Consider the following 26,872-nt stretch of genomic DNA (forward strand, 5'->3'; position numbering starts at 1 on the left):
ATGGAATCGGTGGGTTCAGGAGGTCAAAACGCAAGCCGTGCTGGATCCCAACGGCCTCCTATCACTAGCAGTCGAGATGAAGCATCTTATCCGCATGGCTGTAACGGATGGTGCAGCCAGGTCTCGATCCCTGAGTCAACAGATGGGGACGTTTGCTAGACAACAACCATCTGCACGAACAGTTCGAAGACGTTTGCAGCAGCATGGACTATCAGCTCGGGGACCGTGGCTGCAGTTACCCTTGACGCTGCATCACATACAGGATCGCCTGCGATGGTGTACTCAAAGATGAACCTGGGTGCACGAATGGCAAAACGTCATTTTTTCGGATGAATCCAGGTTCTGTTTACAGCATCATGATGCTCGCATCTTTGTTTGGCGACATCGTGGTGAACGCACATTGGAAGCGTGTATTCGTCATCGCCATACTGGCGTATCACCTGGCGTGATGGTATGGGGTGCCATTGGTTACACGTCTCGGTCACCTCTTGTTCGCGTTGTCGGCACTTTGAACAGTGGACGTTACATTTCAGATGTGTTACAACCCGTGGCTCTACCCTTCATTCGATCCCTGCGAAATCCTACATTTCAGCAGGATAATGCACGACCGCATGTTGTAGGTCCTGTACGGGCCTTTCTGGATACAAAAAATGTTCAACTGCTCCCTTGGCCAGCACATTCTCCAGATCTCTAACCAATTGAAAACGTCTGGTCAATGGTGGCCGAGCAACTGGCTCGTCACAATACGCCAGTCACTACTCTTGATGAACTGTGGTATCGTTTGACGCTGCATGTGCAGCTGTACCTGTACACGCCATCCAAGCTCTGTTTGCCTCAGTGCCCAGGCGTACCAAGGCCGTTATTACGGTCAGAGGTGGTTGTTCTGGGTACTGATTACTCAGGATCTATGCACCGAAATTGCGTGAAAATGTAATCATATGTCAGTTCTAGTATATTATATTTGTCCAATGGATACCCGTTTATCATCTGCATTTCTTCTTGGTGTAGCAATTTTAATGGCCAGTAGTGTATACAGTCGTATTTCCCTCGCTCCATTTGCGAGTGGAGCAGGAAAGGAGATGACAAGTAGTGGTACAGGGCACCCTCCGCCACGCACCGTACGGAGGCTTGCGGAGTGTCTATGTAGATGTAGAAAGTACAGCGCAGTAACAAACCTAAATACAGTGCGTTCGGAAGTGTGCATCTCTGCCACGAAATTCCGATGCTGGGTGACTCAGTACCGTGTCCCTCCATCAAGTGCATTTTGACATGTTCGGATACCCCATGGCATGCTGTTCACTACGTGGTGTACAAGTTACAGCTGAAGCCTGTCCCAGTCTTGCACGGTGGCACTCCTGAGGACAATCAGTGTGTTTGGAAGCTTTCAGCGAATACAAACTCTAAGTTTCAACTGCTACAGATAATTACATACATCTATATATGTACTCCGCAATTCACACTCAGGTGCTTGGTAGACTGTTCGTAGAAAAACTTGCAGAATATTTCTCAGCCCTTCCACTACTCACTAACACGTGGGGAAAAACGAACAGAAATCTTTCTGCGCGAGCGCGGGCTGCTCTTATTTTATTACGATGGTCATTTGTCCCTACTCAGGGTGTTTCCGTATGAGCGTCAAAAAATGTAACAGGACATCGAGAACGCCCCACAGAGTAATTTGAGGTAGGCAACCCGGGACCAGAGAAGCCAGCTTAAGGAGATACGGAAGTAAACTTGTGTACCACTTTGTCTACCATTACTGTTTTCCAACATATTTACAACTAACCTGCGTACAAGTTTAGACGTACTTTACTGTTTATCTACATGTACATTCTTTATTTCCTGCAAGAAAACAAGGACGAGGAGCATAATTACTAGGAAGTCGCGATGCAGATATTCTTTTTTTTACTGTACGTGTTAATAAGATAGCTGTGTTGTATCGTATTTACATTTTCCCATGACAGACCGTGCTATAATTCAACGACAGACCCATTCATTACGCAGTGCTATTCAGAGACGTACAGTACACTACGATGGAGCAGTACCGGTAGAGTTTCTCTGAATTCATTGACATGTACCTTGTGTATGGGGAAGTACGTTGCAGTGCTCTCGCTACTGAAAGGCTGTACAGGGAACGATTTCCTAACAGACATCATCCGTCACGACGAATTCGGGAGACGGGTTCATTAGAAAGAAGAAACGAGGGACCTGGCAAAATGTGGACCACTCGCACATCCGATTTTCAAGAGGAGGTGCTGGAACATGTTGTAGCAGGCCCCACTACAAGTACTCGTCGTATGAAATGGGCGCTGCATATGTGTGGCGAATATTCCACGAACAACAATTACACTCCTATCACCCACAACGAGTGCTTGTGACTGACTATATACCAAGGGCGACATTGTGTTAATGGTTGCTCCAACAATGGATTGATTGACCAGATTTCTTCCAAGTCGTGCTGTTTACTGACGACGCCTCTTTTGATCGTGATGGTATTTCGAGCAGCGGGAATCGCCATGTGTGGGATGAGGAAGACCCTCACGCTGTGATAGTCACACTATCAAGTACGTTTTGCTGTGGATATCTGGGCCGGCATTGTAGGCAACAATCTCACTGGGCTGTATCTTCTACCTGGCCGTCTGAATGACCACCTGTACTTGAGGTTCGTGCGAAGAGTTCTAACTGAGTTGTTGGAGAACGTAGTCTTGGCTGTCCGTGAGAGGATGTGGATACAGCATGATTGTACACCGCCTCACTTCAATGTGGATGCCCGCAACCATCTCAGTGCTGTATTCTCTGGTCGCCGGATTGGAAGGAAAGGTCCTATTTCATGGCCTGCTAGGTCACACGGCATGAATCCCATTGATTATTTCCTCTGGAGATTTCTAAAGTCGCTTGTGTTCGAGACCCCACTGTATACGGAGGTGGAATTCATTTCCAGAATTGTAGCTGCCTATGGTGTGATTTTAAACAAACCAGCGATATTTGTCAGGATGCGTCAGAATCTTGTTCGCCGATGTCATGCTTCCATTACGCCCAGGTTCGTTGCCGCTAACGAAGTGATTGCCTTTGGTGACATCTTTCGCAATAGGACTGCGCGAGTTGACGGTACCTCGTAGGGATAGAAAGAGCAGCTGGTGCTACTGAGGACTTGGCCGCGAGCATTTCCGACGACTTCCTGGGCTCTTATCCGTGATGGCATTCCAGACAGTCAAGGGTGCTGTCGATTGTTACATACGAATGCGAAATACCTGCATTGTGCGTTTCGGCAAAGTGATTTTTACGCCAAAATGGCGATCGTCCTACAAGTTGTATCAGATGTGCAGCGCAGAGCGTAGCAGTTTGCGTGGTGTAGCGGTTATCACGTCTGCCTAACACGCACAAGGTCCCCAGTTCGATTCCGGGCGGAAACACTTTTTCGTCGCACTCAACAAGATACTTGCTACAATCTCTACTGTGATTATTCAAATCAATTTCAAACGTCCCACCACCAGGGTGCAGATGGCTCATAAGAAACATGAACTCATGGCCGTCAGTTTCAAAACACTTTGTAAGATAGAATGCAGACAGTGTATCAGTGATGAGATTTTCAGTTAACTGTAACTAATGAAAATCAAAAAGTACACAGTAATTTAATTTTATTCCTTTATCTTCTTGAGCTGGCATCTCCGACCACAGGTTCCCTACTTTAAATTGTTCAGTGGAGGATTCTCTGCGCCCTGTTAAATTTTTGCACCCTGTGTACGTGGTAGTGAACAAAATTATTTTCCGATTCGGAGGAGAAAGTGGTAATGAAATTTCGTGAAAACAATTCGCCGCAACGAAAAACGCCTTTGTTTTTAATACGTACCACTCCAACTCGTCCCCGACACTCTCTCCTCCATTCCGATATAATACAAAATGACCAGCCATTCTCTCAACTTCTTGAATGTCCTCTATTACTGCTGTATGTTAAGCATCCCATAGCAGGATCCTCTAACAGAGGATGGACGGGCGTAGTATAAGCAGTCTGTTTAGCAGAACTGTTGTGTCTTCTAAGTGTCCTGCCAACTGAACGCAATCTTCGGTTAGCTTTCAACACCAACATTTTTTGTGTGATGGTTCCAATTCAAGTTACTTGTAATTGTGATACTAGCTATTTATAAGGGACTATCAAATGAAAACGAGGCAGATGGGAAAGAGGAAGTAAACCGTTACTATTTCAAAAGTAATCACTATAACTGTTACTATATTTATTCCTCTGTGAGAATCGACGATCAGCGCCTTCATGGAAAAACGTTTGCGGTTGCCTACGGAACGATGATTGTTTCCAGGCGTGCACGTCATCGTCTGAAGCAAATCGACGACCGTTAAAATCGTGTCTGGAGAGATCAGGGCTATGCGGAGGATACGTAAGGGCTTCCCACCGAAACTTCTACAGGCTAGTTGAAACAACCTTGCCAAGATGCGGGCTCTTCCGCATCCTACATACAATCGCGATCTCTCCCCATGCGATTTCCACATTATTGGAGCCCTGAAGGAAGACTTTAGTGGCTGTAGATTTGCTTCGGACGAAGAGGTACATCATAGGTCCTAGACACCCGTAAATATTTTTCGATGAGGGCACTGACCGTACTGTCTCACAGTGGGATAAATGTATTAACAGTTGTGGCGAATGCTTTCGAAATAATAAACAGGTTACTTTCTTTTTTCCATCTGTCTCGTTTCCATTTGACTGTCCTTTATGCAACTTATGAAATTGATTTATCGACTAAGCGAAATTTAACAGAACTTTCTTAATAGTTATGTGGAAGACCTCACGCTAGTAGTTGTTCAGGATCAATTACCGCTTTTCGCACCATGCAAGTATTTTGTGTAAATTACTTCGTAATTCGTATTGATCCTCTGACGAGTTTACTAGAGGGTAAACGACAGCTTCATATGCAAACAATCCAAAAGGACTACTCAGATCGTTTCCTAAATCGTTTATATAAATTCAAACAACAGAGAACTTGAATGAGGTTTTCACTGTGCAGCGGAGTGTGCGCTGATATGAAACTTCCTGGCAGATTAAAACTGTGTGCCGGACCGAGACTCGAACTCGGGACCTTTGCCTTTCGCGGGCAAGTGCTCTACCATCTGAGCTACCCAAGCACAACTCACGCCCCGTCCTCACAGCTTTACTTGTGCCAGTGCCCCGTCTCCTACCTTCCAAACTTTACAGAAGCTCTCCTGCGAACTTGAAATGCTTCCTTGGGGAACGGCAGATATCAGTTGCGTTGTACTCTGTGCTTTCCGTCGTTCACTGCAAACTGTGACTTTCCTGACAGGAAATCGCGAACACAGTTGGACAACTGAGGCGATACTCCATAAGCACGCAGTTGGATTAGAAACCGCTCGTGAGGAATGGTGTAAAAGTCTTCTGGAAATATAGAAAAATGAAATCAGTTACAGATCTACCGTAAACTTCTCTCTCTCTCTCTCTCTCTCTCTCTCTCTCTCTCTCTCTCGAATCCGTGCTGACCGTTTTCTTCGAGGTAGCTCATAATGCTCGAATAAAGCATATGTTCCAAAATTATACTGCAAATCGATGACAAATGATATGGATGTATAATTTAGCGGATTATTTCTGTTTCCTTTCATGAGTGTTAGTGTGACTTAAACAACTTTCCAGTCTTTACAGACAGCTATTTTCACGGATTCTGTCTGTATGCTGCTCAGCCCTCAGCTATCGTCGATAGCGACAAGAAACTTCCAACACTCGCACTTGACACTGGCCCAAAATATTACTGCTGAATCTGTGGCACTGCATGGCTTCACGTGGCTCTAGAACGGTCAGTCGACACCAGATAAATCAGACACGCGTCAGTCAATAGAAACTGACGTCGTTGACCTAGTTTCCATTCTAGGTGTTACGTTGCCTTCCTTCTTCGGGCACCAGTGTGCTGGGGGTTTATACTGTTGTCCCTAGTGGATGCGTGGAGACCATATTGATCATGTGTAGACGGTTGCGGACTTTCTAGGTCGACACAATCTTTGAAAAATCTACGCCCAGTCCTGTTGCAGTCTCCTCGGGTTAGCTGCGAGCCGTAATTTGTAGGTAACGGTCTCAGCTGCTACTGTTGATCGCGACTGGCCACATCTTCAGTGATGTATGGTAGCGTTTGAATCGTCGAGTAACGTCGCTGTGGTGTACGCCAATTCAGTGGGCTGTTAAATTAATGACGCAACGGCAAATTGTGCAAAATTGCGGTAAATATTAATGTAATTTAAGGTGTGACACACTTTGCATTTCAGTTTGTGGTTACGTTAATAACGTCACGATATATTATGCAAAATTGTGGTAATTACTAACGTAATTTATGGTCTAGAACAATTTGACAGTGTAGTCCGTGGCTAAATTATGTTATGGAAAATAGAGGAAAATATTTTTGTCCAGTAGGGTGGAAGACTCAAACATATACGAGGGTGCGTCAAATGAAAACCTTACGTTTGTGATAACAAATCGAAATTTTGAGCCGTTATCCTGCAAGTTGGTAAGCGTGCTACAAACAGCGTGCAGAATGGCCTGTAGGTGGCAACATAGTGCAGATGCACACATACCGTCGCAGTATCAGAATAAAGATGGCCGCCCCACTTGCGACTTGCACCAGGGAATAACAGCGTTCTGTTAATCGGTTTTTGCGTAGTGAAGGTGTGAAACCTATTTAAATTCATCGACGAATGAAGGTTCAGTACGGTGATGCATGTCTGTCACAGCAGCAAGTCTACAAATGGAGTAGGAAGTTCGCAAATGGTATGATTTAAGTGGAAGATGCTCCTCGTTCACATCCAAGTGCTAACCCAGCCAGACAGCGCTTAACTTCATGATCTGACAGGTACCGATGTTAACACTGCAACAAGGCCGTTGGTTTGAAGATGCAGTAGATCTACTAAAGAGACTGTCTACATTATGCTTGTCCGTCCTGTTCTGGAGTACAACTAGGCGGTACATCGAGAAAGTTGAAATAAGAGCAGCACGTTTTGTATCATGGCGAAAAGGGAAGAGAGTATCACAAAAATGGTACAGACTTTTGAGTGGACATCATTTAAAAAAATGCGTTTTTTGTTGCAGCGGAATCTTCACACGAAATTAAAATCACCAGCCTTGCCTTTGAATGCGAAAATATTTTGTTGACTCCAACGTACATAGGCAGGAACAATCATCATGACAAAATAAGGGAAATCAGAGCTCACACGGAAAGCTATAGGTGTTCTTTTATCCGCTTGCTGTTCGAGATTGAAATAATAGCGAATTACGGTGAAGATGGTTCGATGAATTCTCCGCCAGGCACTTCAGTGTGATTTGCAGAGTAGCCACGTAGATCTAAATGTCGTGCTGGTAGATGCCACCGCGCCAAGGGGAAACGCTGCTTGTAGGGGTGTACATGCTCCCCAAGGCTAGATGCATACATTGATCCATTGTGCCTTCCATAAAAAGGATATCACACGAGGAAATGCCACGAAACCATCCCCCAGACCATAAAGCACGGAGGGTGTTCGCTTTCAGACGTTTCACGCTGTACACGCCAGCGGCTGTCTGTCCGATGGAACATGAAACGCGATCCATCCGAAAAAGCGATCTGTCGTTACTCTGTGGACGAGCAGTTGCTGTGTTGGCGTGCTAATTGCAGCCTTCGTTGCCGATGAAAAGCAGTCAGTATGGGTGCATGAAGCAGACGCCAGCTACGGAGACCCATACGCAGCAACGCTCGCTGAACGGTCGTTGTAGAGACACCGTTAATATAGCTCCTTGGTTCACCTGTCCGATTGGTTGCTAATCAGTTACGTCTCTTCGGCCGTACACATGTCGTGGATCCCTGTCATCTACGACCCGTTTAGTTGGACCGCTTTTTTCGCTTTGTGATAGATGGAGCTGTATTTAGCACAAACATATGCCTCACAATTTTAGACGAACAGTTGGTAACAGGTAGGTTTTTAAAATTAAAATGCAGAACGTAGGTACGTTTGAACAATTTATTTCGGTTCTTCCAATGTGATACATGTACCTTTGTGAACTTGTCATTTCTGAGAACGCATGCTGTTACAGCGTGATTACCTGTAAATACCACATCAATGCAATACATGCTCAAAATGATGTCCATCAACCTCAGTGCATTTGGCAATACGTGTAACGACATTCCTCTCAAGAACGAGTAGTTCGCCTTCCGTAATGTTCGCACTGCATTCACATTACGCTGACGCATGTTGTCAGGCGTTGCCGGTGGATCACGATAGCAAATATCCTTCAACTTTTCCCACAGAAAGAAATCCGCGGACGTCAGATCCGGTGAACGTGCGGGCCGTGGTATGGAGCTTCGACGACCAATCCACCTATCATGAAATATGCTATTCAATACCGCTTCAACCGCATGCGAGCTAAATGCCAGACATCCATCATGTTGGAAGTACATCGCCATTCTGTCATGCAGTGAAACATCTTGTAGTAACATCGCTAGAACATTACGTAGGAAATCAGCATACACTGCACCATTTAGACTGCCATAGATAAAATGGGGGCCAATTATCCTTCCTCCCGTAATGCCGCACCATACATTAACCCGCCAAGGTCGCAGATGTTCCACTTGTCGCAGCCATCGTGGATTTTCCGTTGCCCAATAGTGCATATTATGCCGGTTTACGTTACCGCTGTTGGTGAATGACGCTTCGTCGCTAAATAGGACGCGTGCAAAAAATCTGTCATCGTCCCGTAATTACTCTTGTGCCCAGTGGAAGAACTGTATACGACGTTCAAAGTCGTCGCCATGCAATTCCTGGTGCATAGAAATATGGTACGGGTGCAATCGATGTTGATGTAGCATTCTCAACACCGACGTTTTTGAGATTCCCGATTCTCACGCAATTTGTCTGCTACTGATGTGCGGATTAGCCGCGACAGCAGCTAAAACACCTACTTGGGCATCATCATTTGTTGCAGGACGTGGTTGACGTTTCCCATGTGGCTGAACACTTCCTGTTTCCTTAAATAACGTAACTATCCGGCGAACGGCCCGGAAACTTGGATGATGTCGTCCAGGATACCGAGCTGCATACATAGCTCACGCCCGTTGAGCATTTTGATCACAATAGCCATACATCAACACGATATCGACCTTTTCGACAATTGGTAAACGGTCCATTTTAACACGGGTAATGTATCACGAAGCAAATACCGTCCGCACAGGCGGAATGTTACGTGATAACACGTACTTACACGTTTGTGAGTATTGAAACGTCCCCTTTGAACAATTATACATGACTGTGCTTTAACTGACACACAATATTTAGTTAGCGCAACGCAATCTGACTTTCAAAATTCCCTACAAAAGAATGGCCCTGACTAACATTAAACTATACCTTTCACAAATCACTTACCTCACAAAAATCTTCGCTGCTCAAGCTACTGCAATACAGCGAGCGCCACTACTGCCAGCTAAATAAAAGATTCAAACTATGGAAGGCACTAACTACTGATAGGGATAGTTAGCAAATGAAAGATATTAATAGAGAACAAACAATGTATTTACCTTGATATCATCATATATAAATATAGCAGTTCATGACAAATTTCAAAACTCCGCCATCTCTCTCCCCACATCCACCACTGCTGGCGGCTCACCTCCAACTGCGCAATGCTACGCGCTGTTCACAGCCAGCTGCCTAACACTACAATGGCGAGTATTACAACAATGCAAAGCAGCCACAGACTGCACACAGCACAGCCAGTGATTTTAATACAGAGGTGGCGTTACCAATAAAAAAACCTAAACAGCCTACTTACATAGCCCCCATGCTCCCCACAAAAAATTTTACAAATTTTTTTGGGCATTGGCCAATACATATTTGTTAAAATTTTTTTCACAATTACAATAACAAAGATATCAAATGCACACACTTATTGATGCAATGTTGGTCAAAAGCTAAAATTTTCTCACAGTCTATAAAGATAGTCCTGATTCATCACAGTAAAATAGCAGTGTTTTTCTCAAAGTCTGAGCAGTGAAAGCAAATGCACACTGAAGTAGTGGATTTCCATGCTGTCGTGAAGAAGTAGTGTTGTCCTTCCAACGGAAAGACAGTGCTGACTCTCGACATGCTGACAGGTAATGGGCAACAACAGAGCAAACCCACTGCAGAGTCAGTCGAAGTTTGGATGAATATTGGTAGGTAGGTCATCACAGAGCAGACCCACTGTAGTCCTGGTAGAAATTACGGTACTGGTGGGCCACCAGAGGTGCAGACCCCCTGCAGTCCTTGTAGAAATAATGGTATTGATGGATCATCAAAGATGTAGACCTACTGTAGTCCTTGTAGAGACGGCCAGCAGCCATCTGTTGCGATTGTGCAGGTGCACATTCACCATCGAAGAGTCTTGCGGAGAATATAGCAAGTCCATCAACCACCACTTGTCCACTCACAAAAAATTTGTTTGACATGCCCTTAGAACCAGCAATGCTGTTATCCAGTCCCTTGCTGAATTAGTAACACACGTGCAAACACTAACAGTCCCAACTTCTCACATATTGTCCATATACTATGACCAACAGAAACGTGTGCAGTGAAATGTAACTCACAAGTTACTCAATTTGATGAACTGGTGTCAAGTACAATTTTATAACATGAGAATACAATTACAAAGATACAGAAAACATCATTGAAACATAATAAAACAGATAACATTTGTAGATAGTAGGGGCTTTACAGAAGAATAGAAATAACATATACATCAGTGTTACAGGAATTATGACATGAGTACATACATAAAAGATCAGAGTAACTTTCGAAACATCAACTTCACACATGAGCATGAAACAGAACAGAATTAATAGTATCTAACATCTTTACAAAGTAAATAACATATTATTAATGCCAATTATATTCGAGGATAACAGTATTCCTCATCATAGTGAATGTAGCTTAATATTAAAAGAAGAAAAAAATTCTATGAAATTACACAGAGACAGGAAGAAAACAAATACACAAGGGTACACAAACACATAGTGGGATAACACAAAAGGGAAAGGACAGGGTTCGTTTTACTGCAGTATTTTGCATGGAGATCTACCTTTGTTCATCATTAGTCCCAAAAAGTCCTATCTAAGCCTGCTTTCTGTATTCTGTTCATATTTCTTTCAAAGTAATTATTTCTAATTGTACAATACTCATTTGGGCCCAAATCGTTTTCATATAACTTTCAAAGCATTCTTTCCCTACTCTCCATAGTTAGGTTCTTATATAGTGTACCCCCTCTTAAGCTAACTTAAATCTACTGAGCTCAGATATTAAACTAAGGGATGAGGCAATGCAGCAGCACAAAACAATTAACACAAGCAGCAATGACAAAAAATACAGATTGGCAAAGCTAGCAGCAGCAAATGTAATAACTTATATCAAAACATGACATAGCTCAAGCAGAAAAAAATATTACACTAAAAATGGCCATGTCTAATACCTATGTCACATCTTAACACTAGAGTGATGCATCACAATTTATTCTACAAAAGAAATTACCAAGTACTTGAAAAGAAAATTATGAATGCAGTTCCTGTGAAGGTAAATGTCGCTTTGTGCTCCCTCATTTTTTTGAAAAAAATTATTATATACTCGATCTGTAGATAGAAAATATTTATATTAGTACATCTATAAAATTTTATTTTAACCAATGCTGCAGTGCAGCTAGAAACTAGATATCAAATGAAATAAGCAACTATGTACAAAGCAAAGCGTAAGAACATCGTTCAATAGTCATGTGGCATTTCATAAGTAGTAAAAAAATCTCTCATCTAGAAAGACAGTAGTCATAGTCAGGTGTGTAGACAAACTATTTCTTGTCATTTCACTAGGCATTTCAGTAAATATCAGAAAGTACGATATGTTTCCAAGTAATTAGCGTGTCGGATTTGCGATGCTTTCTCTAAAGGAATGACAATGGCCAGGATAATGGCCTCCCTTTTTTTTTTTCCTTCCTGTGCTCTGAAAGGCACGCGCCAATGGCCCTTTCTCCAGGCGTCCGACACAGCTGGGTGCCCACGACGCATTACGTGCAGGTGGTCACTTAACTTTCTTACGGAAATATTTACGAATAATTTCAAAACCTAAAAAAAATTCTCTGCTCATTTCAATAGTGTCATCTACCTCAAACGTACTTTAAAAATCATGCTCCCTTACCAAATACATCATTCAAAGCTCTCATAGTATCACAATGATTCCGAAAAAATATGAACAGCTTACAAAGTACAGACAAAATACAGTTTCATAAGTGTGAAGTTACCCAACTGTGTATTGCGTAAACATGTGTCACTAATGTAGTAAAAAAATGTTTATCTCTCAGTTAAATGATCAGATAGCTGTGTAATTTGTGTGTTAGAGAAATATGGTACCGATGTGTAAAGTTGTATAAGCAAATACCATATTAGCTAGGGTTCCTTGTGCTTGCCAAACACATGGTACACAAAGTAGGCGTGTACCCCCCTGAGGATTAATGTAATTATACCCTCAGGTGTTACAGATTACAGCAATGGAATGAAATGTATCACGGAAAACTTTCTTTGTAATTCAAAAATCTTTAAAAATAAATGTTTTAAGTACAAAATGAATCACTCAAATACGTGTACTGTAGCGCTAAATGTGCGTCTTGTTGCAACATAATCTGTGTGGAAGTGTCGTAGTTATCGTCCTCCGAAAGCTAAGTTCTGCATAAGTCAATGTACTTACCTCATAATACACAAAAGTGAAATGCTTTGCGTATCGATATCGTAGTTATTACGCTTATTGTTGTGATGAAGAAAGTACTGTACAGTAACGTATTGTGATGCCACGAAAAAGGCTGTCTCATTGTTGCTATACCACAAAAGTTACTACTAAAACATGTTTTGATATCCAGAAGAATTCAGAAAAACTGTGCAGATATAAAACAGATACACCGCAAAAGCAACATTGTAAATTGTCACTCATTAGTAGCGTCGTGATAAAACCGTGTAGTTGTCACTTAAACTAACCACTGTGTCGTCTGGTATCTCACAGAAAGTACTTTAAATCCAGAATATATTTTCAAGTAAACCAAAATGTTGCATTAAAATCTCATTAGCAATGCAGGTAAATGTTCTAAGTATGTGAGCCTTATAGTCGTTACGTAATCGTGCAACAAACAAGCAAGAATGTACACACACAATAACACTGTGACGTCTGTTCACTATAACAATGCATTCGTCATTTCTGTTTAAATAAGTTCTCTTGGTTCTTGATTTGATATTTAACTTCAAACATTGTTGTATGTTAACAGATTCTAAGTCTGACAATGCATATTAGTAATGTGAAGCGAAAAATTTTATGGCAAAGACTAAGTTAAAAAGCAGATTATCTTTCAATAAATGGTGTTACATGTGAAATGTGGTGTAAACTTTTACTCTTCATAGTACTCAGAGTTTGAACTTGAATGCAATTGTCATGCGGTATACGTCGGCAAAGAATACTGGAATTTTTCTCAAGGTTAGCGTCTATGTTATTTTTCTCTGAGCCAGCCGGCGCACGTGGGTGCCTGCTGTGCGAGTCATTGTCTGTCTCTTTGTTGGCGCGCGTTGTTATTGGGATTAGGAGACCTAACTTCTACAAATTCGCCTTGCCGAGAGGGCCCAGCTCTGTTTAAAGCTCGCCAGTTCTGATGGAATTCAGGTCTGTCGTTTTGTCGGTAGTTTACACAGTTTCTTTCGTGTCGGTCACGTGGTGGAGAATTTCTCCCTGAATCGTAACTGCGCGCTGAACTGTTGCGTCTGAAATTATTCTGTCTCCCTTGATAATAATAGTTCTGATTACCATATTGTCTGTTTCTATGGTTATCTCTGTCATATTCATTACTACGGAAATGTGATCTTTCTCTGTAACTATTACTCTGCCATTGGTTGTCATATGGGTGGTGTCTGTTTTGGTCACGATTCGCGTTGTAAGAATAGGCTTGTCGTGGCCAGTTATTGTTTCTGTCATCACGGAATTGTGACGGATGTGACCTGTAGTGATTGTTTTCCTGTTTTCGCATCCCACGACTGTCTGTGTCAATTTCTAATTCTTGTAGGAGTCCCTGAAAAGCTTCAATGTCATCTTTGCAACGTCCTGCCAAAATAATGTCGTAAATGTTCAGGTAATTTCATTAAGCAAATGCGGACGAGTTCTGAAGGGCTGTATGGGTTTGACAGGTACTGATTCTTATGTAACATGTCTTCAAAATATTTGACAAGACTGGAAAATTCAGATTGTTCGAAATGTTTCATCATTATGATGCTATGTTTTATTCGGTCTTGTGTGGCTTGAGACCAATATGCTGAGAGGAAGGCATGATAAAATTCTCCTTCACTGTGACAATCGTGAATGACCGATCGCATTCTTACAGCTGGTTCATTCTCTAAGTAGCCACACATAAATTCTAATCTGTGCTCCAATGACCAGTTGGGAGGAAAAAAATGAGAGAATTGATGGAGCCATGCTTGTGGATGAATGTCGGTGCCAGAATTCTTAAATGTTTTGAATTTTCGTGTAGTAATGAACAGCTTATAGTCAAAATCATCATGTCGCCGAGTCGCATATCGGTCATTGTTAGGTCGTGTCGGCCGTTCCATCTCAAAATTCGGTGCACATTGCCAATTTCTTTCATAACTTCCGAAATGCCCTGTGTTATTATTTTGCGGCTTTTCCGTATTTCTGTGTCCCTCTTCCCGTATTGGGGCGCGAGTGTCCTCTGAAATACGTAGTTCTTGTACTACTTGTGCCAACTGATCTTGCACTTCCCGGATTTCTCTTTTGTACTGTGTATTGATTTGATTTTGATTTTCTTTGAATTTTCTAATTTCTACATACTCTTCAGTGTCAGTGAAGGCTACAGGTGTTGTGTTATTCAGATCATTATCTACCTTTGTAGATAGGTTAGTGAACTGATCCAAAAGTTCGGCTACTTTCTCCGATAGTGTACTTATTTCCTCAGTGTGTTTTTCTGAACCAAGTTTCAGAGTATCTACTGTGTCCTTAAAGTTTTCCTGGGTTTTTGCAAGTTGCGTAACCGAATCTGTAGATGCAACTGAGTCAAATTTAGCTTGCAAGGTCTCATGATTTTCATGAACAGTAATTTGCAGTTCTTTTATGGCTGCTTCGTGATTCTGTAATGCATTTTCATGCCGCGAAAAAGTAGGTTGAAAATGCTCACAAATTTGCGTTTTTACGTCATTACAGACTTTTTGACATTTCGATTCAATGTTATGTAACTCAGTAGTTAAATCTTCACATGTTTGTTCAAGTGTTTGTTCCACTGTGTCTAACTTTTTAAGATTTTGTCCCATTTGTCTCTGATTTTGTTCCATTTGTTGCATTAATTGCAATAATAATGTATTAGTGTCTGGAATCTGTTTCTCTACGCTTTTCGGCAGTGCATTTGCACCGGCAACATTCACATTTGCCGGCCGAAGTGGCCGTGCGGTTAAAGGCGCTGCAGTCTGGAACCGCAAGACCGCTACGGTCGCAGGTTCGAATCCTGCCTCGGGCATGGATGTTTGTGATGTCCTTAGGTTAGTTAGGTTTAACTAGTTCTAAGTTCTAGGGGACTAATGACCTCAGCAGTTGAGTCCCATAGTGCTCAGAGCCATTTGAACCAACCATTCACATTTTGACAAGCAGAAAATGTTTCTTGACTCATTTGAGAAAACGGTGAGAACCCAAAACCTGAGTCTACAGTATTTGCAAAATTGTGTCCTGTCATTCCCGATTCCTGAGGCAAGCTGTTGCCGACCGATCGATCGATAATGCTTCCCTGTTCACTACCTGTTTCACTGTCTACACCATTGTTTGCAGCCCGCTCCATTTCCCTATGCACAATTACCAAATTACTACTTTGAACATCAGTTAATTCATTACTCGGTGGCGCTAACACACTGCTTTCATTTTCACTGTCATTTCTCAGTTTACTTTGGAGCCTAGTATTACGTTTTTCACACGCCATTATTGTCACAGTATTTCACACGACAACACAGAAAAACACAATTTGAAGATAAAAAATAAGAGAACACATTAACATAGCACTGAAAATAATATCTAGTTAATTGCAGCTGCGAAATACTTGGTGCAAATCTACATGCATGCCACAACTGTTTTACTGTACAACAATGAAAGTCTGCAACTACAAAGGAGATTTTCTCTACAATTACGCGCTAGCAATAAACAAAATCTACACTAATTACACAAACTACAAGAAAAAATCAGAAGATTCCAGTGAGGTATCCTAGGCTAAGGGTCGACATATGAAACGTCCCCTTAGAAAAATTATACATGACTGTGCTTTAACTGACACACAATATTTAGTTAGCGCAACGCAATCTGACTTTCAAAATTCCCTACAAAAGAATGGCCCTGACTAACATTAAACTATACCTTTCACAAATCACTTACCTCACAAAAATCTTCGCTGCTCAAGCTACTGCAATACAGCGAGCGCCACTACTGCCAGCTAAATAAAAGATTCAAACTATGGAAGGCACTAACTACTGATAGGGATAGTTAGCAAATGAAATATATTAATAGAGAACAAACAATGTATTTACCTTGATATCATCATATATAAATATAGCAGTTCATGACAAATTTCAAAACTCCGCCATCTCTCTCCCCACATCCACCACTGCTGGCAGCTCACCTCCAACTGCGCAATGCTACGCGCTGTTCACAGCCAGCTGCCTAACACTACAATGGCGAGTATTACAACAATGCAAAGCAGCCACAGACTGCACACAGCACAGCCAGTGATTTTAATACAGAGGTGGCGTTACCAATAAAAAAACCTAAACAGCCTACTTACAGTATTACAGTGGCATCTTTCACAAAGCGAAAAAAGTGGTCCAACTAAAACATTCATATTTCTTTACGTAGTACACGAATATGTAATAAAAAATTGGGGTTCCTATTTTAAAAAACGCAGTTGGTATCCGTTGGACCTATGGCAGCGCCATCTAGCGGGCCGACCGTGGCTCCATCTGGTTTCCCCCTTCAAGCTAGACGAGTTTCGTTCTTTATAGTTTTTTCGTTTGATGCTTATTTCGTGAGATATTTCGCCCGGTCACTATCAATGGACCACCCTGTATACCCTCCGCTGCTAGTGCTGCCACCTGCTGTATGAGAGTGGTTATTGCTGGTTGATGCCGAACGTAGCCGGTGGTCACATTAATATGAGTGGACTACTAACTCTGTTCACATTAAACCTTAGTGTCTATTTTATTTGAGTTGCCATGTACTCACACCTTTCCGAGGACCGAAACAAATCAGTGACTCCCTGGAAGTACGAACTTTGCCGGCGCCTTACTCGGTCGGATACTGGATAGGAAATCAATTTCAGACCACGGTAAGCCCTTAGTATTTACCGCACCGCGAACTGGGGTAAGCTGCTTTGATTTTCGCCGTTTGAGGCTGTAACAGCTGGCGGTGCGGTAGCCCAAGTTCATACAGTTAGTGTAGCGCGCGCATAATTTCCTCAGCCTGTTACGGTCTACGTTCATTCCTCGCAGAATTCTGCAGTAATGAACAGAAATTTCACGCGTGAGGGAGCTAGCAGTATTTTGTCTTTCAGGGTGTAGCTGCGTGGCACGATTTTCCGTCAGCGCAGCCGGGGGCTGTACTCGAAAGCGAATGGGTCAGATTTACGCGCCTGCAGCTCGCGGCGTTAGCGCTCTTAGCTGTTTAGCGAGCAGGTAATTGGCTCGAAGTGAAACAGTGCACATGGCTCACTGAATCGTGAGCCACCGGTTAGAGACAAACGCTGAAAGGTGATGCCTGCAATTTTTCTTTCACGATACAAGAGCGCACAACATGCAGGTCTTCTGTTCAGTCGCTGCACGGAGACGGAGACAGAAAATGATGTATGCGCTAGTGAACAGGAAAAGAACTACAAATTCACCGGGAGTAAAAATTTATTATCTGTAGTTCATTAACTTGAATCGTAACTGATGCTCTTTCCAGGGCCATAAGAGTGGGGTCTAGTTGTTTTGGGTTTCATAACGACGATGAGAGATTCACTGCCTATCTAGCTATCTATGTATCTATTAATTTAGTGTGTAAAAAATGTCATGAGACGGACACGTATAAACCCTGGAGAACAGACTGATACACACTAAATAGCCGCGCGGGGTAGCCGAGCGGTCTCAGGCGTCTTGTCACGGCTCGCGTGGCTCCCCCCGTCGGAAGTTCGTGTCCTCCTTCGGGCATGAGTGTGTGTATGTTGTACTTAGCGTGAGTTTAAGTTAGATTACGTAGTATGTAAGCCTAGGGACCGATGACCTCAGCAGTCTGGTCCCCGATGCTGATGATTCGCTGTCATCATATCACGGTGATTCTCCATACTATCCCACAGATGACTGTCATGAAAGCTGAAGATACCACTCCGCGTAAAGGTGGCCTCTTCGGTGAATAGGATACATGACACAAATCCCGGAATCGTGGTTGCCTGGTCAAGAAACCAATGACTTAACTGCTCCCGATATGGAAAGTCTGTCGCTAGTAAGCGTTGCTCGCGCTGTAAGTAATCAGGATAGTAACAGTTGTCACGGAGAATGTTGCACACGGTTGTCTGTCTTACCCTGTACTGGCTGGCCAACTTACCGTTACTGACACGGTGGTCGCATTCCACATTTTCCTCCAGCTCTGCTCTTCGAACATTTCGCGTACGTCCTTCACTATTTTCTGCTTTCTCAAACGACCCTGCCTGATACAAACAGCGAAATATTGTTGCGAAAATTGAATGCTGTGGTTGTTGTCGGCGGGGATAGGTCTCCAGATACAACCTTGCCGCCCACCGGCCGTTGCTATTTGCCTTTCCGTAAGTAAACGCCATGTCGGCAAGCTCTCGATTCGAATACGGAACCATTGTGTACAACGCTGTATCACATCCACTACAAGGTGAGTTAGCAAGAGAAGTGAATCGGACTCACATTACCAATGACTATGGCAGGATAGGACGCTAAGACATGACGAACAGTACCACCCTCTAGGAGGAAATCATTCATACTGTAATTGTTGCTGCATGTCACAGCGCGTAATAGATCGCAGTCTCTGTAACAAAATATGATTGAATAACTGGTCTCTAGGATGCATTTTCGGACATAAGGTCATTAGACATTTTTTGTTCCGTATCGTCTCATCGATCAATTCCTAGAGTTTGTACACGACGGCAAAAACCATCCTGTATATATTGCGCGATTCGACCATCTGGCCAAATGGAGACCCACACAATGTGACCTTCTCAAACTGCCAGGTCCTTTTTATTTTTAAAGAGCGGAGCCCCCCCCGCACCCACACCGGCATCATGACCAACACAGAAATCTGCTGGCATCTCTGCGTATTTGTTAGTTTTCTGTAAGTGAGGTCTTCGTAGGATGTGGGAACTGCGATGTAACCGTAGGTCTGGTTATGATTAACTGTTAGTAAGCGCTCATCTGGAGATGCATTCGGTCGAAAGTTGAACGAAGGGTAGCGGTTTGAAGAGCAGAGGAAAAAAAGTGGCGGGGCAAGAGCCAAGGGGAAAAAGGCCTCGTGTCGTGTCGGGTAGTATGAGCAGTAGTGGGCTGCTTGATGTTTGTGGCAGATCATGCAAGGGTTAGGTAGGATAGTGGTAAAAATGGAAATGAGCGTTTGGCGTCATTGGCCGGGAGTCCCCTTACGGGGCAGGTCCAGCTGCCTTGGTGCAGGTCTTATTACATTCCACGCCACATTGGGCGACCTGCGCGCCGGATGGGGGTGAAATGATGAAGACAACACAACACCCAGTCCCTGAGCGGAAAAAATCCCCGAACCAGCCGGGAATCGAACCCGGGCCCGTAGGACCGCAATCCGTCACGCTGACCACTCAGCTATCTTCTTCCTTTTTTTTTTTTTATCGTTGTGTTTGGTCGTTGCGGACGTCGCAAGACATCCTGTTCAAATTCAGTGGTTGATCCTTCCACTCAGTGTTTTTATTACAGAGGCCAACAGGCTCTCTGACCGAACACGCTGAGCTACCGTGCCGGCATTATCGGGACGGACAAAGACCGTGGTGGATACGTTTGACGTTGTGAGGCGTTGTTACTCGGCGGCTGCAGCTGGGTACCGGTGTTCATTTCTCCACCAGCATCAGCATACCTGTAACAGTTGGGTTCATTATCGGTTAGTGTCCGATAGGTCATATATCGGATTCACAGTGTAGGGTAGTGTTGGCGGTTTGTTTGTGCGTTACTTGCGAGTTTATCTGCTTGCCTGCTGTTGCCTGTTGGACGGCTGTGACAGCAGCTGGCATATCCAGTCAGTATTGCTGATCAGCAGGGGCTCGCCTATGTCGTCGCTTGTGAGTGAGTGTGCGTTAGCTCGCCGTTCTGCCGTGGCCTTCATCTATGGTTGTGGTCACAGTTCCCCAGAGTATTGATGAAAGGATTGCTCGAGTGTCTTTAGTTCCTGTACAGTCGTGCGGCGAGATTTTCTGAATCTCACATCATCATCACTCAACATCTGACGCTGTTCACCCTCCTTGTGTACCCTACCTATCCTGAAAGACCTCTAAAAACGAACAATACTGAAGGGCTCTGGTCGCCGTTCTACATGTCACAGAGAGTTACAACTCTAATCATTTACTTACTCGCCGATGGTGTGTAAGTATACGAAGTTACATTGGCATTTGACCATGTATTCTGGGTGATTTTTTTAGGTAGTGTGCAACCAAATTATGCATGCAATGTTACTCTTAAAAATTCCACTCACATGTGACTAAAATTCAGGAAATGTCTACAACAATGTGGAAAGTCGTCGTTGTCAATTACGGTGCTACAAGGTAGATACCCAAGGCCATCGAATGTTGTAATAAATTATAAAATACATGTCTAGTTTTAAGTATCTGGACTTCAACACCAGTTACGATTATTATAATGGTGTAGATCGTAACGTGCACAAATTTCAAGCAATATGCGAAACAATAAATAGAACACTTAACTATAGAAACAGGAAAAGATACAATTAAATTTGATAAAACAATGAAAATACGGTCGCTGTTGTTTAGGAGAATGAGTTGAATAAATAAAAAATATGACAGCAAAATAGCAGCGGCGGAGATGACATGTTTGTGTGTAGTGAGGGGTTGCACGAGCAGTAATTTCAAGAAAAATGATAACGTAAGTAGTGAGCTGATTATTTCGTCCGGATAAATAAGGTTCCCCTGCACTACCAAAATATGAATCAAAATATAAAAAGTTGTTTATGGACCTGGCTTGTAAACTTTAATAATGAATTCGAAAAGTCCTCCTGGAGAAAATTTTTCGGTTCTGAAGGGTTGTCATCTTCAATATGATGATGATGTTGATGAAGTCCCATACTCCTTGACAGAGCGCAGGGGTACGATGCGGGAGACCCGCACCGCCGTACTTGGCAAGGTCCAAACGGAGGTGGTTTGCCATTGCCTTCCTCCGACAATAATGGGGATGAATGATGAGATGAAGACGACACAACAACACCAAGTCATCTCGAGGCAGGTGAAAATCTCTAACGCCGCCGGGAACCGAACCCGGGACCCCGTGCTCGGGAAACGAGAACGCGACCGCGAGACCACGAGCTGCGGACTCTTCAATATAATGAGTGACACATTAGTTTTGTAGAAGAAGAGACTAACCATTTACTAAAAATAATCGTATGACAAGCACAAGGATCAATCATTTAATTCCAGTACCTGCTATTACTTTTTAACTAAATAAAATAGATGGCTAACTGGAAGGTTGCCAATTGCCATTCCTCAAACCACAGATCCTAGTTTGAAGTCGCCATTTGTTCATTTAAAAGCTTTTGATGTAGAGTGTCGTCACAAGTACTGTGTTGTTTGAGCATAGAGGAAAAATTATTCGCCATAAATTAAATGATAACTATGCAGTGGTACTGAGGTTCTTTGTGATATGAATTGAACACAATTTGTCACAAAATGTGAAAGATCGTTTCAAGTGATAAATGATTTTTCTCTGGGAATTATTTCAATCTTAAAAATAGCTATATAGAACAATAAATATTAAAGTATATTACTAACTTGGAGGGTAAAAATTTCCATACTAAGATTAATGTTCATATTCCAGCATTTATATAGTTATTACATTCGAGAGATACACTTTATCATATTTGTCAAAGACACACGAATGGCTCCTTTATATGTGGTAGGTCATGTTCATCAAAATTCTGTCAGTAAGGTGCTACAATACACAGGCAAACACTTGTGCAGAAGGCATTCTCTCCCTCCAATAACTCGAAGCAGATGGGTGGAGAGATCACGTGAATGGAATGAGAGATGATGGCCTCAGTGCATACGGTCAAAATTTGTGCAGATGACGAGGTATTTCTAAATCAGTACAAACGTAAATGTGGGTAAGATGCCGAGTGAAATGAAATTATTCTGAGTCGGTGTACCGATGTACGCCGAAATATTCAGGATATATCCGTGAACAACCTCCTAAATTTTGTTAGTGGAGCAGGTCGACAGTGTAGATTCTGCCGCTGGTGCTGTCAATTATTAACAGTGTCAGTCGCAACCTAATCTCTATATGACCTCATATTCTGCTGTGAGAATCGCTGATGCTTGACACTGAAACAACTCTGTAAAGGGATGGTGGTGTTGTGTAAACATCGAAACGAATAGCACATGAAATAAAGAGTATATAACTGAGGAAGTATTGTATATTCTTTTCATTTCAAATGAACATAGTGCGACGCTACTGTGGTATCTGTAACGTTCGACACTCTGTTAGGAAACTGGGGTACCGATCCGATTAATGATGCTGGTTGCAGGGCTGTGTGATCACCCCTCGAAACTCTTCCAGCACTAAGTTTTAATTATCACATCGAAAGACACTAGTTGTGATCACGAAACTTGCTTATGGCATTATTTCTTGTGTACATATTCACCTTCCAATGAGACACATTTTATCCAACGATAGGTCACTGGACGGAAACCTAGATTGTATATGTCTGTGCTTTGGCTATTCACGAATCATCCCAGCTAGAAAAACGTCACCTCGTCATCACTCTGGAAATGCCTACACCGCGGTGCTTTCTGCCTCCCAGCAAAGGAGAAAACGAAGCTGAGGCAAAATTTCGTGAAGATGCATGTGTGACTGTGTGCTTCGAAAAATGAGCCAGGGCGTCGTCATGGAGCAGAAACAGGCCTTTGGACATACCGGTAGTATGCTCCTTGACAATTTGCCCGTTACCAGCTCGTTCATACATATTCCACAAGCCACTATTAGACGCTTCCTTTCCTCTTCCTCTCGGAAACAGAGCGGGGAAAAAAAACGAATGTATGTAAGTCTCCGTACGGGTTTAATTTCATGTTATGTTCGTGGTTCGCACGTGAAATGTACTTCGGCGGCAGTAGACTCTTCGTGCAATAGGCCTCAAATACTGGTTCTCTAAATTTCCACAATAGTTCCTCGCGAAAAGAGTGCCGCCTTCCCTCCATGGATTCGCATTTGAGTTCACGAAGCGTCTTCGTAATACTTGCGTGCTGATCCAACATTCCGGTAACAAATCTAACAGCACTCCCCTGTATTGCTTTGATGTCTTTCTTCATTCCGACCTGGCGCAATTCCAAACTTTGTAAGAGTACTCAAGAGTCGGTCGCACTAGCGTTATATACGCAGTCTCGTTTATGGATAAGCTACACTTTCCCAAAATTGTCCCAATCAAACGGTGTCGAGTGTTTGCCTTCCCTACCACCAACCTGACGTGCATATTCCATTTGATGCTAGGAATTTAATCCTAGTGAATGTCATGCAGCACCCTACGACTACCGTATTAGAACTACAAAGGATTATTTTTGCTACTTATTTATAATAACTTCCATTCATCTACAGTGAGAGCAAGCTGCCATTCATCACACTATATGCAAATTCTGTCAGCCATCTTGTATACTTCTACAGTCATTCAGTGACGACTCCTTCCGCATACATCACAGTGTCAGCAGCAAACAACGCCAAATTGCTGCTCACACTGTCCGCCAGGTCATTTATGTATATAGAGAATAATAGCTGTTGTATCCACGGACCCAACCAACCAACCAACTCGCGCACTGGCCGTGACATCGCTGGCCACAGTTCCTGTCGCGGCCGTCGGCGTCTCAGGGCGTTACCGCCGACGGAAGAGGTCGCGCCCCGGCTGAGCTCGGGTCCGGAGCGCCCCTGCCTTTTGCATATAAGGAGGAGCGCTGGCCCCGAGACGGACAGTCTATTATACACTAAAAAGCCAAAGAAACCGGTACACACACACACACACACACACACACACACACACACACACACACACACACACACACAATATGGTGTATGACCCCGCGAGCACGCAGAAGTGCCAAAACTCGACGTGGTATGGACTACGAGGTGCGACAATGAAGTAATGAGACTGATGTGAAAAAAAAATGTTGCTTACCGTTTTAGTCAAGTTTAGTGTTGTCTTCTTCAGGGTAGTTCCCTTCTAATTGCACACACTTTTTTCAGCGCTTCTGCCATTGATGGTAACATTCCTGTAACTCATCTTCTGTAATATCCTCCAAGAACCTCGTCACAGCTTTTTGGACATCTTGTGTTGTTTGAAAATGTCCCTTGACCGCCGTTTTGACTCTTGGAAATAGAAAAAGGCGCACGGAGCGATATCTGGTGAATAAGGTGGCTCTGGTAGCACTGAAATTTGTTTCGAGGTTAAAAATTGCTGTACTGACGGAGGAGTATGGGATGGCGCATTATCGCGATGCAGAATCCAGTTATCTGCAATGTTGGCACGGACACGAAGAAATCTTTTACGAAGTCTTTCTAACATTTCTTTGTAGTAATATTGGTTAACTGTTTGTCCAGGAGGCACCAACTTTTTATGAAAAACTCCCTTGGAATCAAAGCAGCACACAAACATGCATTTCACTTCAACATTCGTTCTGCAGAAACGGCATACCGTTGCGCAATATTATGCGGTTCCACTTCCGTAACGAGAGAAACAAACACGTGTTAACTTATTACAGCACAAATCACGACTGAGCAGTTGCATCGATGTGCCACTTGCACTAGAAGCAGCTTATAGACAAAGGTCAAAGATATTGTGCCTACACAAGACTGCAGGGTTGCCACATCTTGCAAAGAAAACAAGTCTCATTACTTTATTGCCGCACCTTGTAGACTATTGTCTGAAGTAGTGCTTTACGGAATTGACACCGTGAATCCTGCAGGGCTGTCCATAAATCCGTAAGAGTACGAGAGGATGGAGATCTCTTCTGAACAGCACGTTGCAAGCCATCCCAGATATGCTCAGTAATGTTCGTGTCTGGAGAGTTTGGTGGCCAGCGGAAGTGTTTAAACTCAGAAGAACGTTCCTGGAGCCACTCTATAGAAATTCCGGACGTCTGGGATGTCGCATTGTCCTGCTGCAATTGCCCAAGTCGTCTGGAATGCACAAAGGACATGAATGGATGCAGGTGAAGAGACAGGATGCTAAAGTTCGTGTCACCTGTCACAGTCGTATCTAGACGAATCAGGGGTCTCATATCGCTCGAACTTCAAAATTGCAAGAATCCTCCACGGTTTCGAAGTGAAAGTAATTTTCCTTCCACCATCGAAGATTTCCGACCTGGTGGGATCAGTGAAAGACGATCTGATATTGCGGAAGGCGGGAATTTATAAAATACCTTGTCAGTGTGGAATGTCATATATAGGACAAACATTGCGAACAGTAGAAGAACGTTGTACTCGCCTTTTGCAACCTAGCAAGTCTGCAATTGCTGAGCATTGCATCTACACTGGACACTCAATGGAGTACGACAAGACAACAATTTTGGCCACAGCAACATCCTTTTGGGACTCTGTCATAAAAGAATCAGTGGAAATTCGCATAACAGACAATGTTATCAACCGTGACAATGGCTACCAGCTAGATAATGCGTGGAACCCCGTCATCTCTAAGATCTGCTCCAGACGAAGACGTCAGAGTACTCCGACGGCCGCGGCAATTGACAACGCCGAAGATAGCTGAGTTCTGCAGTTCCACCAGCAAGGGCGCTGCTGGCGGACGGTGTGGTTCGTCTCTCCATAAGATTTTGACGCATGCGCGGAATACTCGCTGCACGCTATATATTACGGAACGGAGGGCGTCTTCGTCAGTCTTCGATGGCTCACCTGAGGATGGCTGGCAGTTGCCCAGTCGAAATATCGTGGATGGAAGCTAACGACGACTGGCTGCAAGCCCGGAATCTTTTTGATTATTCAGTTCGCCGGGAAAATTTTAAAGTTCCCAATAGTGTTTCCCGAGAAAAACGTCGCCGTCCCTCCAGGGATTCCCATTCGAGATCCCGAAGCATCCTACTGCTCATAGTAATAAACTCTGCACAATCAAGGAGTCTACTGCAGTTTGGCGCTCTTTCTTCCGCTCCTCTCTGAAGGAGTCCACTGTCTTACGCCACCTACGAATTGCTCATGCCAGATCCACCCATTGTTTCCTCTTACATAACGAACACCCCCACAGCGTACTTGTAGATCCGTACTGACGGTTTCCCACATATTGATTGAATGTCTCCTCGTCTTGTCCGTTGGTGCTAAGTATAGTCTTCCAGATTTCTTAAATTCAACATTAGCAGACGATTCACGGTTGTTTGGACTGGTGCTCAGTGTCCTCCGTAAAAGTAGTTTTTATTTCCAGGTTTAAGGTTTTACTTTACTCTTGGAACAGGGGGAGGCAGGGTGGTTGTGGTTGGGACCTCTCTTCATGTATTCTCGATCTGGGACTCCATAACCGCGCCCCCAAGCAAAGACTGCCGCCCCCCCCCCCCCCCCCCCGCTTTTTCAGTTTTTAGATTTGGTCT

The 26,872-nt window shown here is 43.4% G+C and overlaps 1 protein-coding gene and 1 non-coding gene across 2 annotated transcripts in view; both read left to right on the forward strand.

Annotated features, from left to right (window-relative positions):
• Positions 1-26,872, forward strand: part of LOC124789473 (lysophosphatidylcholine acyltransferase) — a 642,390-nt gene that overhangs the window by 357,819 nt on the left and 257,699 nt on the right. The gene's annotated exons all lie outside the window — the stretch shown is intronic.
• On the forward strand, positions 3,338-3,410 carry Trnav-aac. The gene has a single exon. It is a non-coding gene; the product is annotated as a tRNA-Val (tRNA).

The sequence above is a fragment of the Schistocerca piceifrons genome, chromosome 3 (assembly GCF_021461385.2).
Source record: "Schistocerca piceifrons isolate TAMUIC-IGC-003096 chromosome 3, iqSchPice1.1, whole genome shotgun sequence".
Lineage (NCBI taxonomy): Eukaryota > Metazoa > Arthropoda > Insecta > Orthoptera > Acrididae > Schistocerca > Schistocerca piceifrons.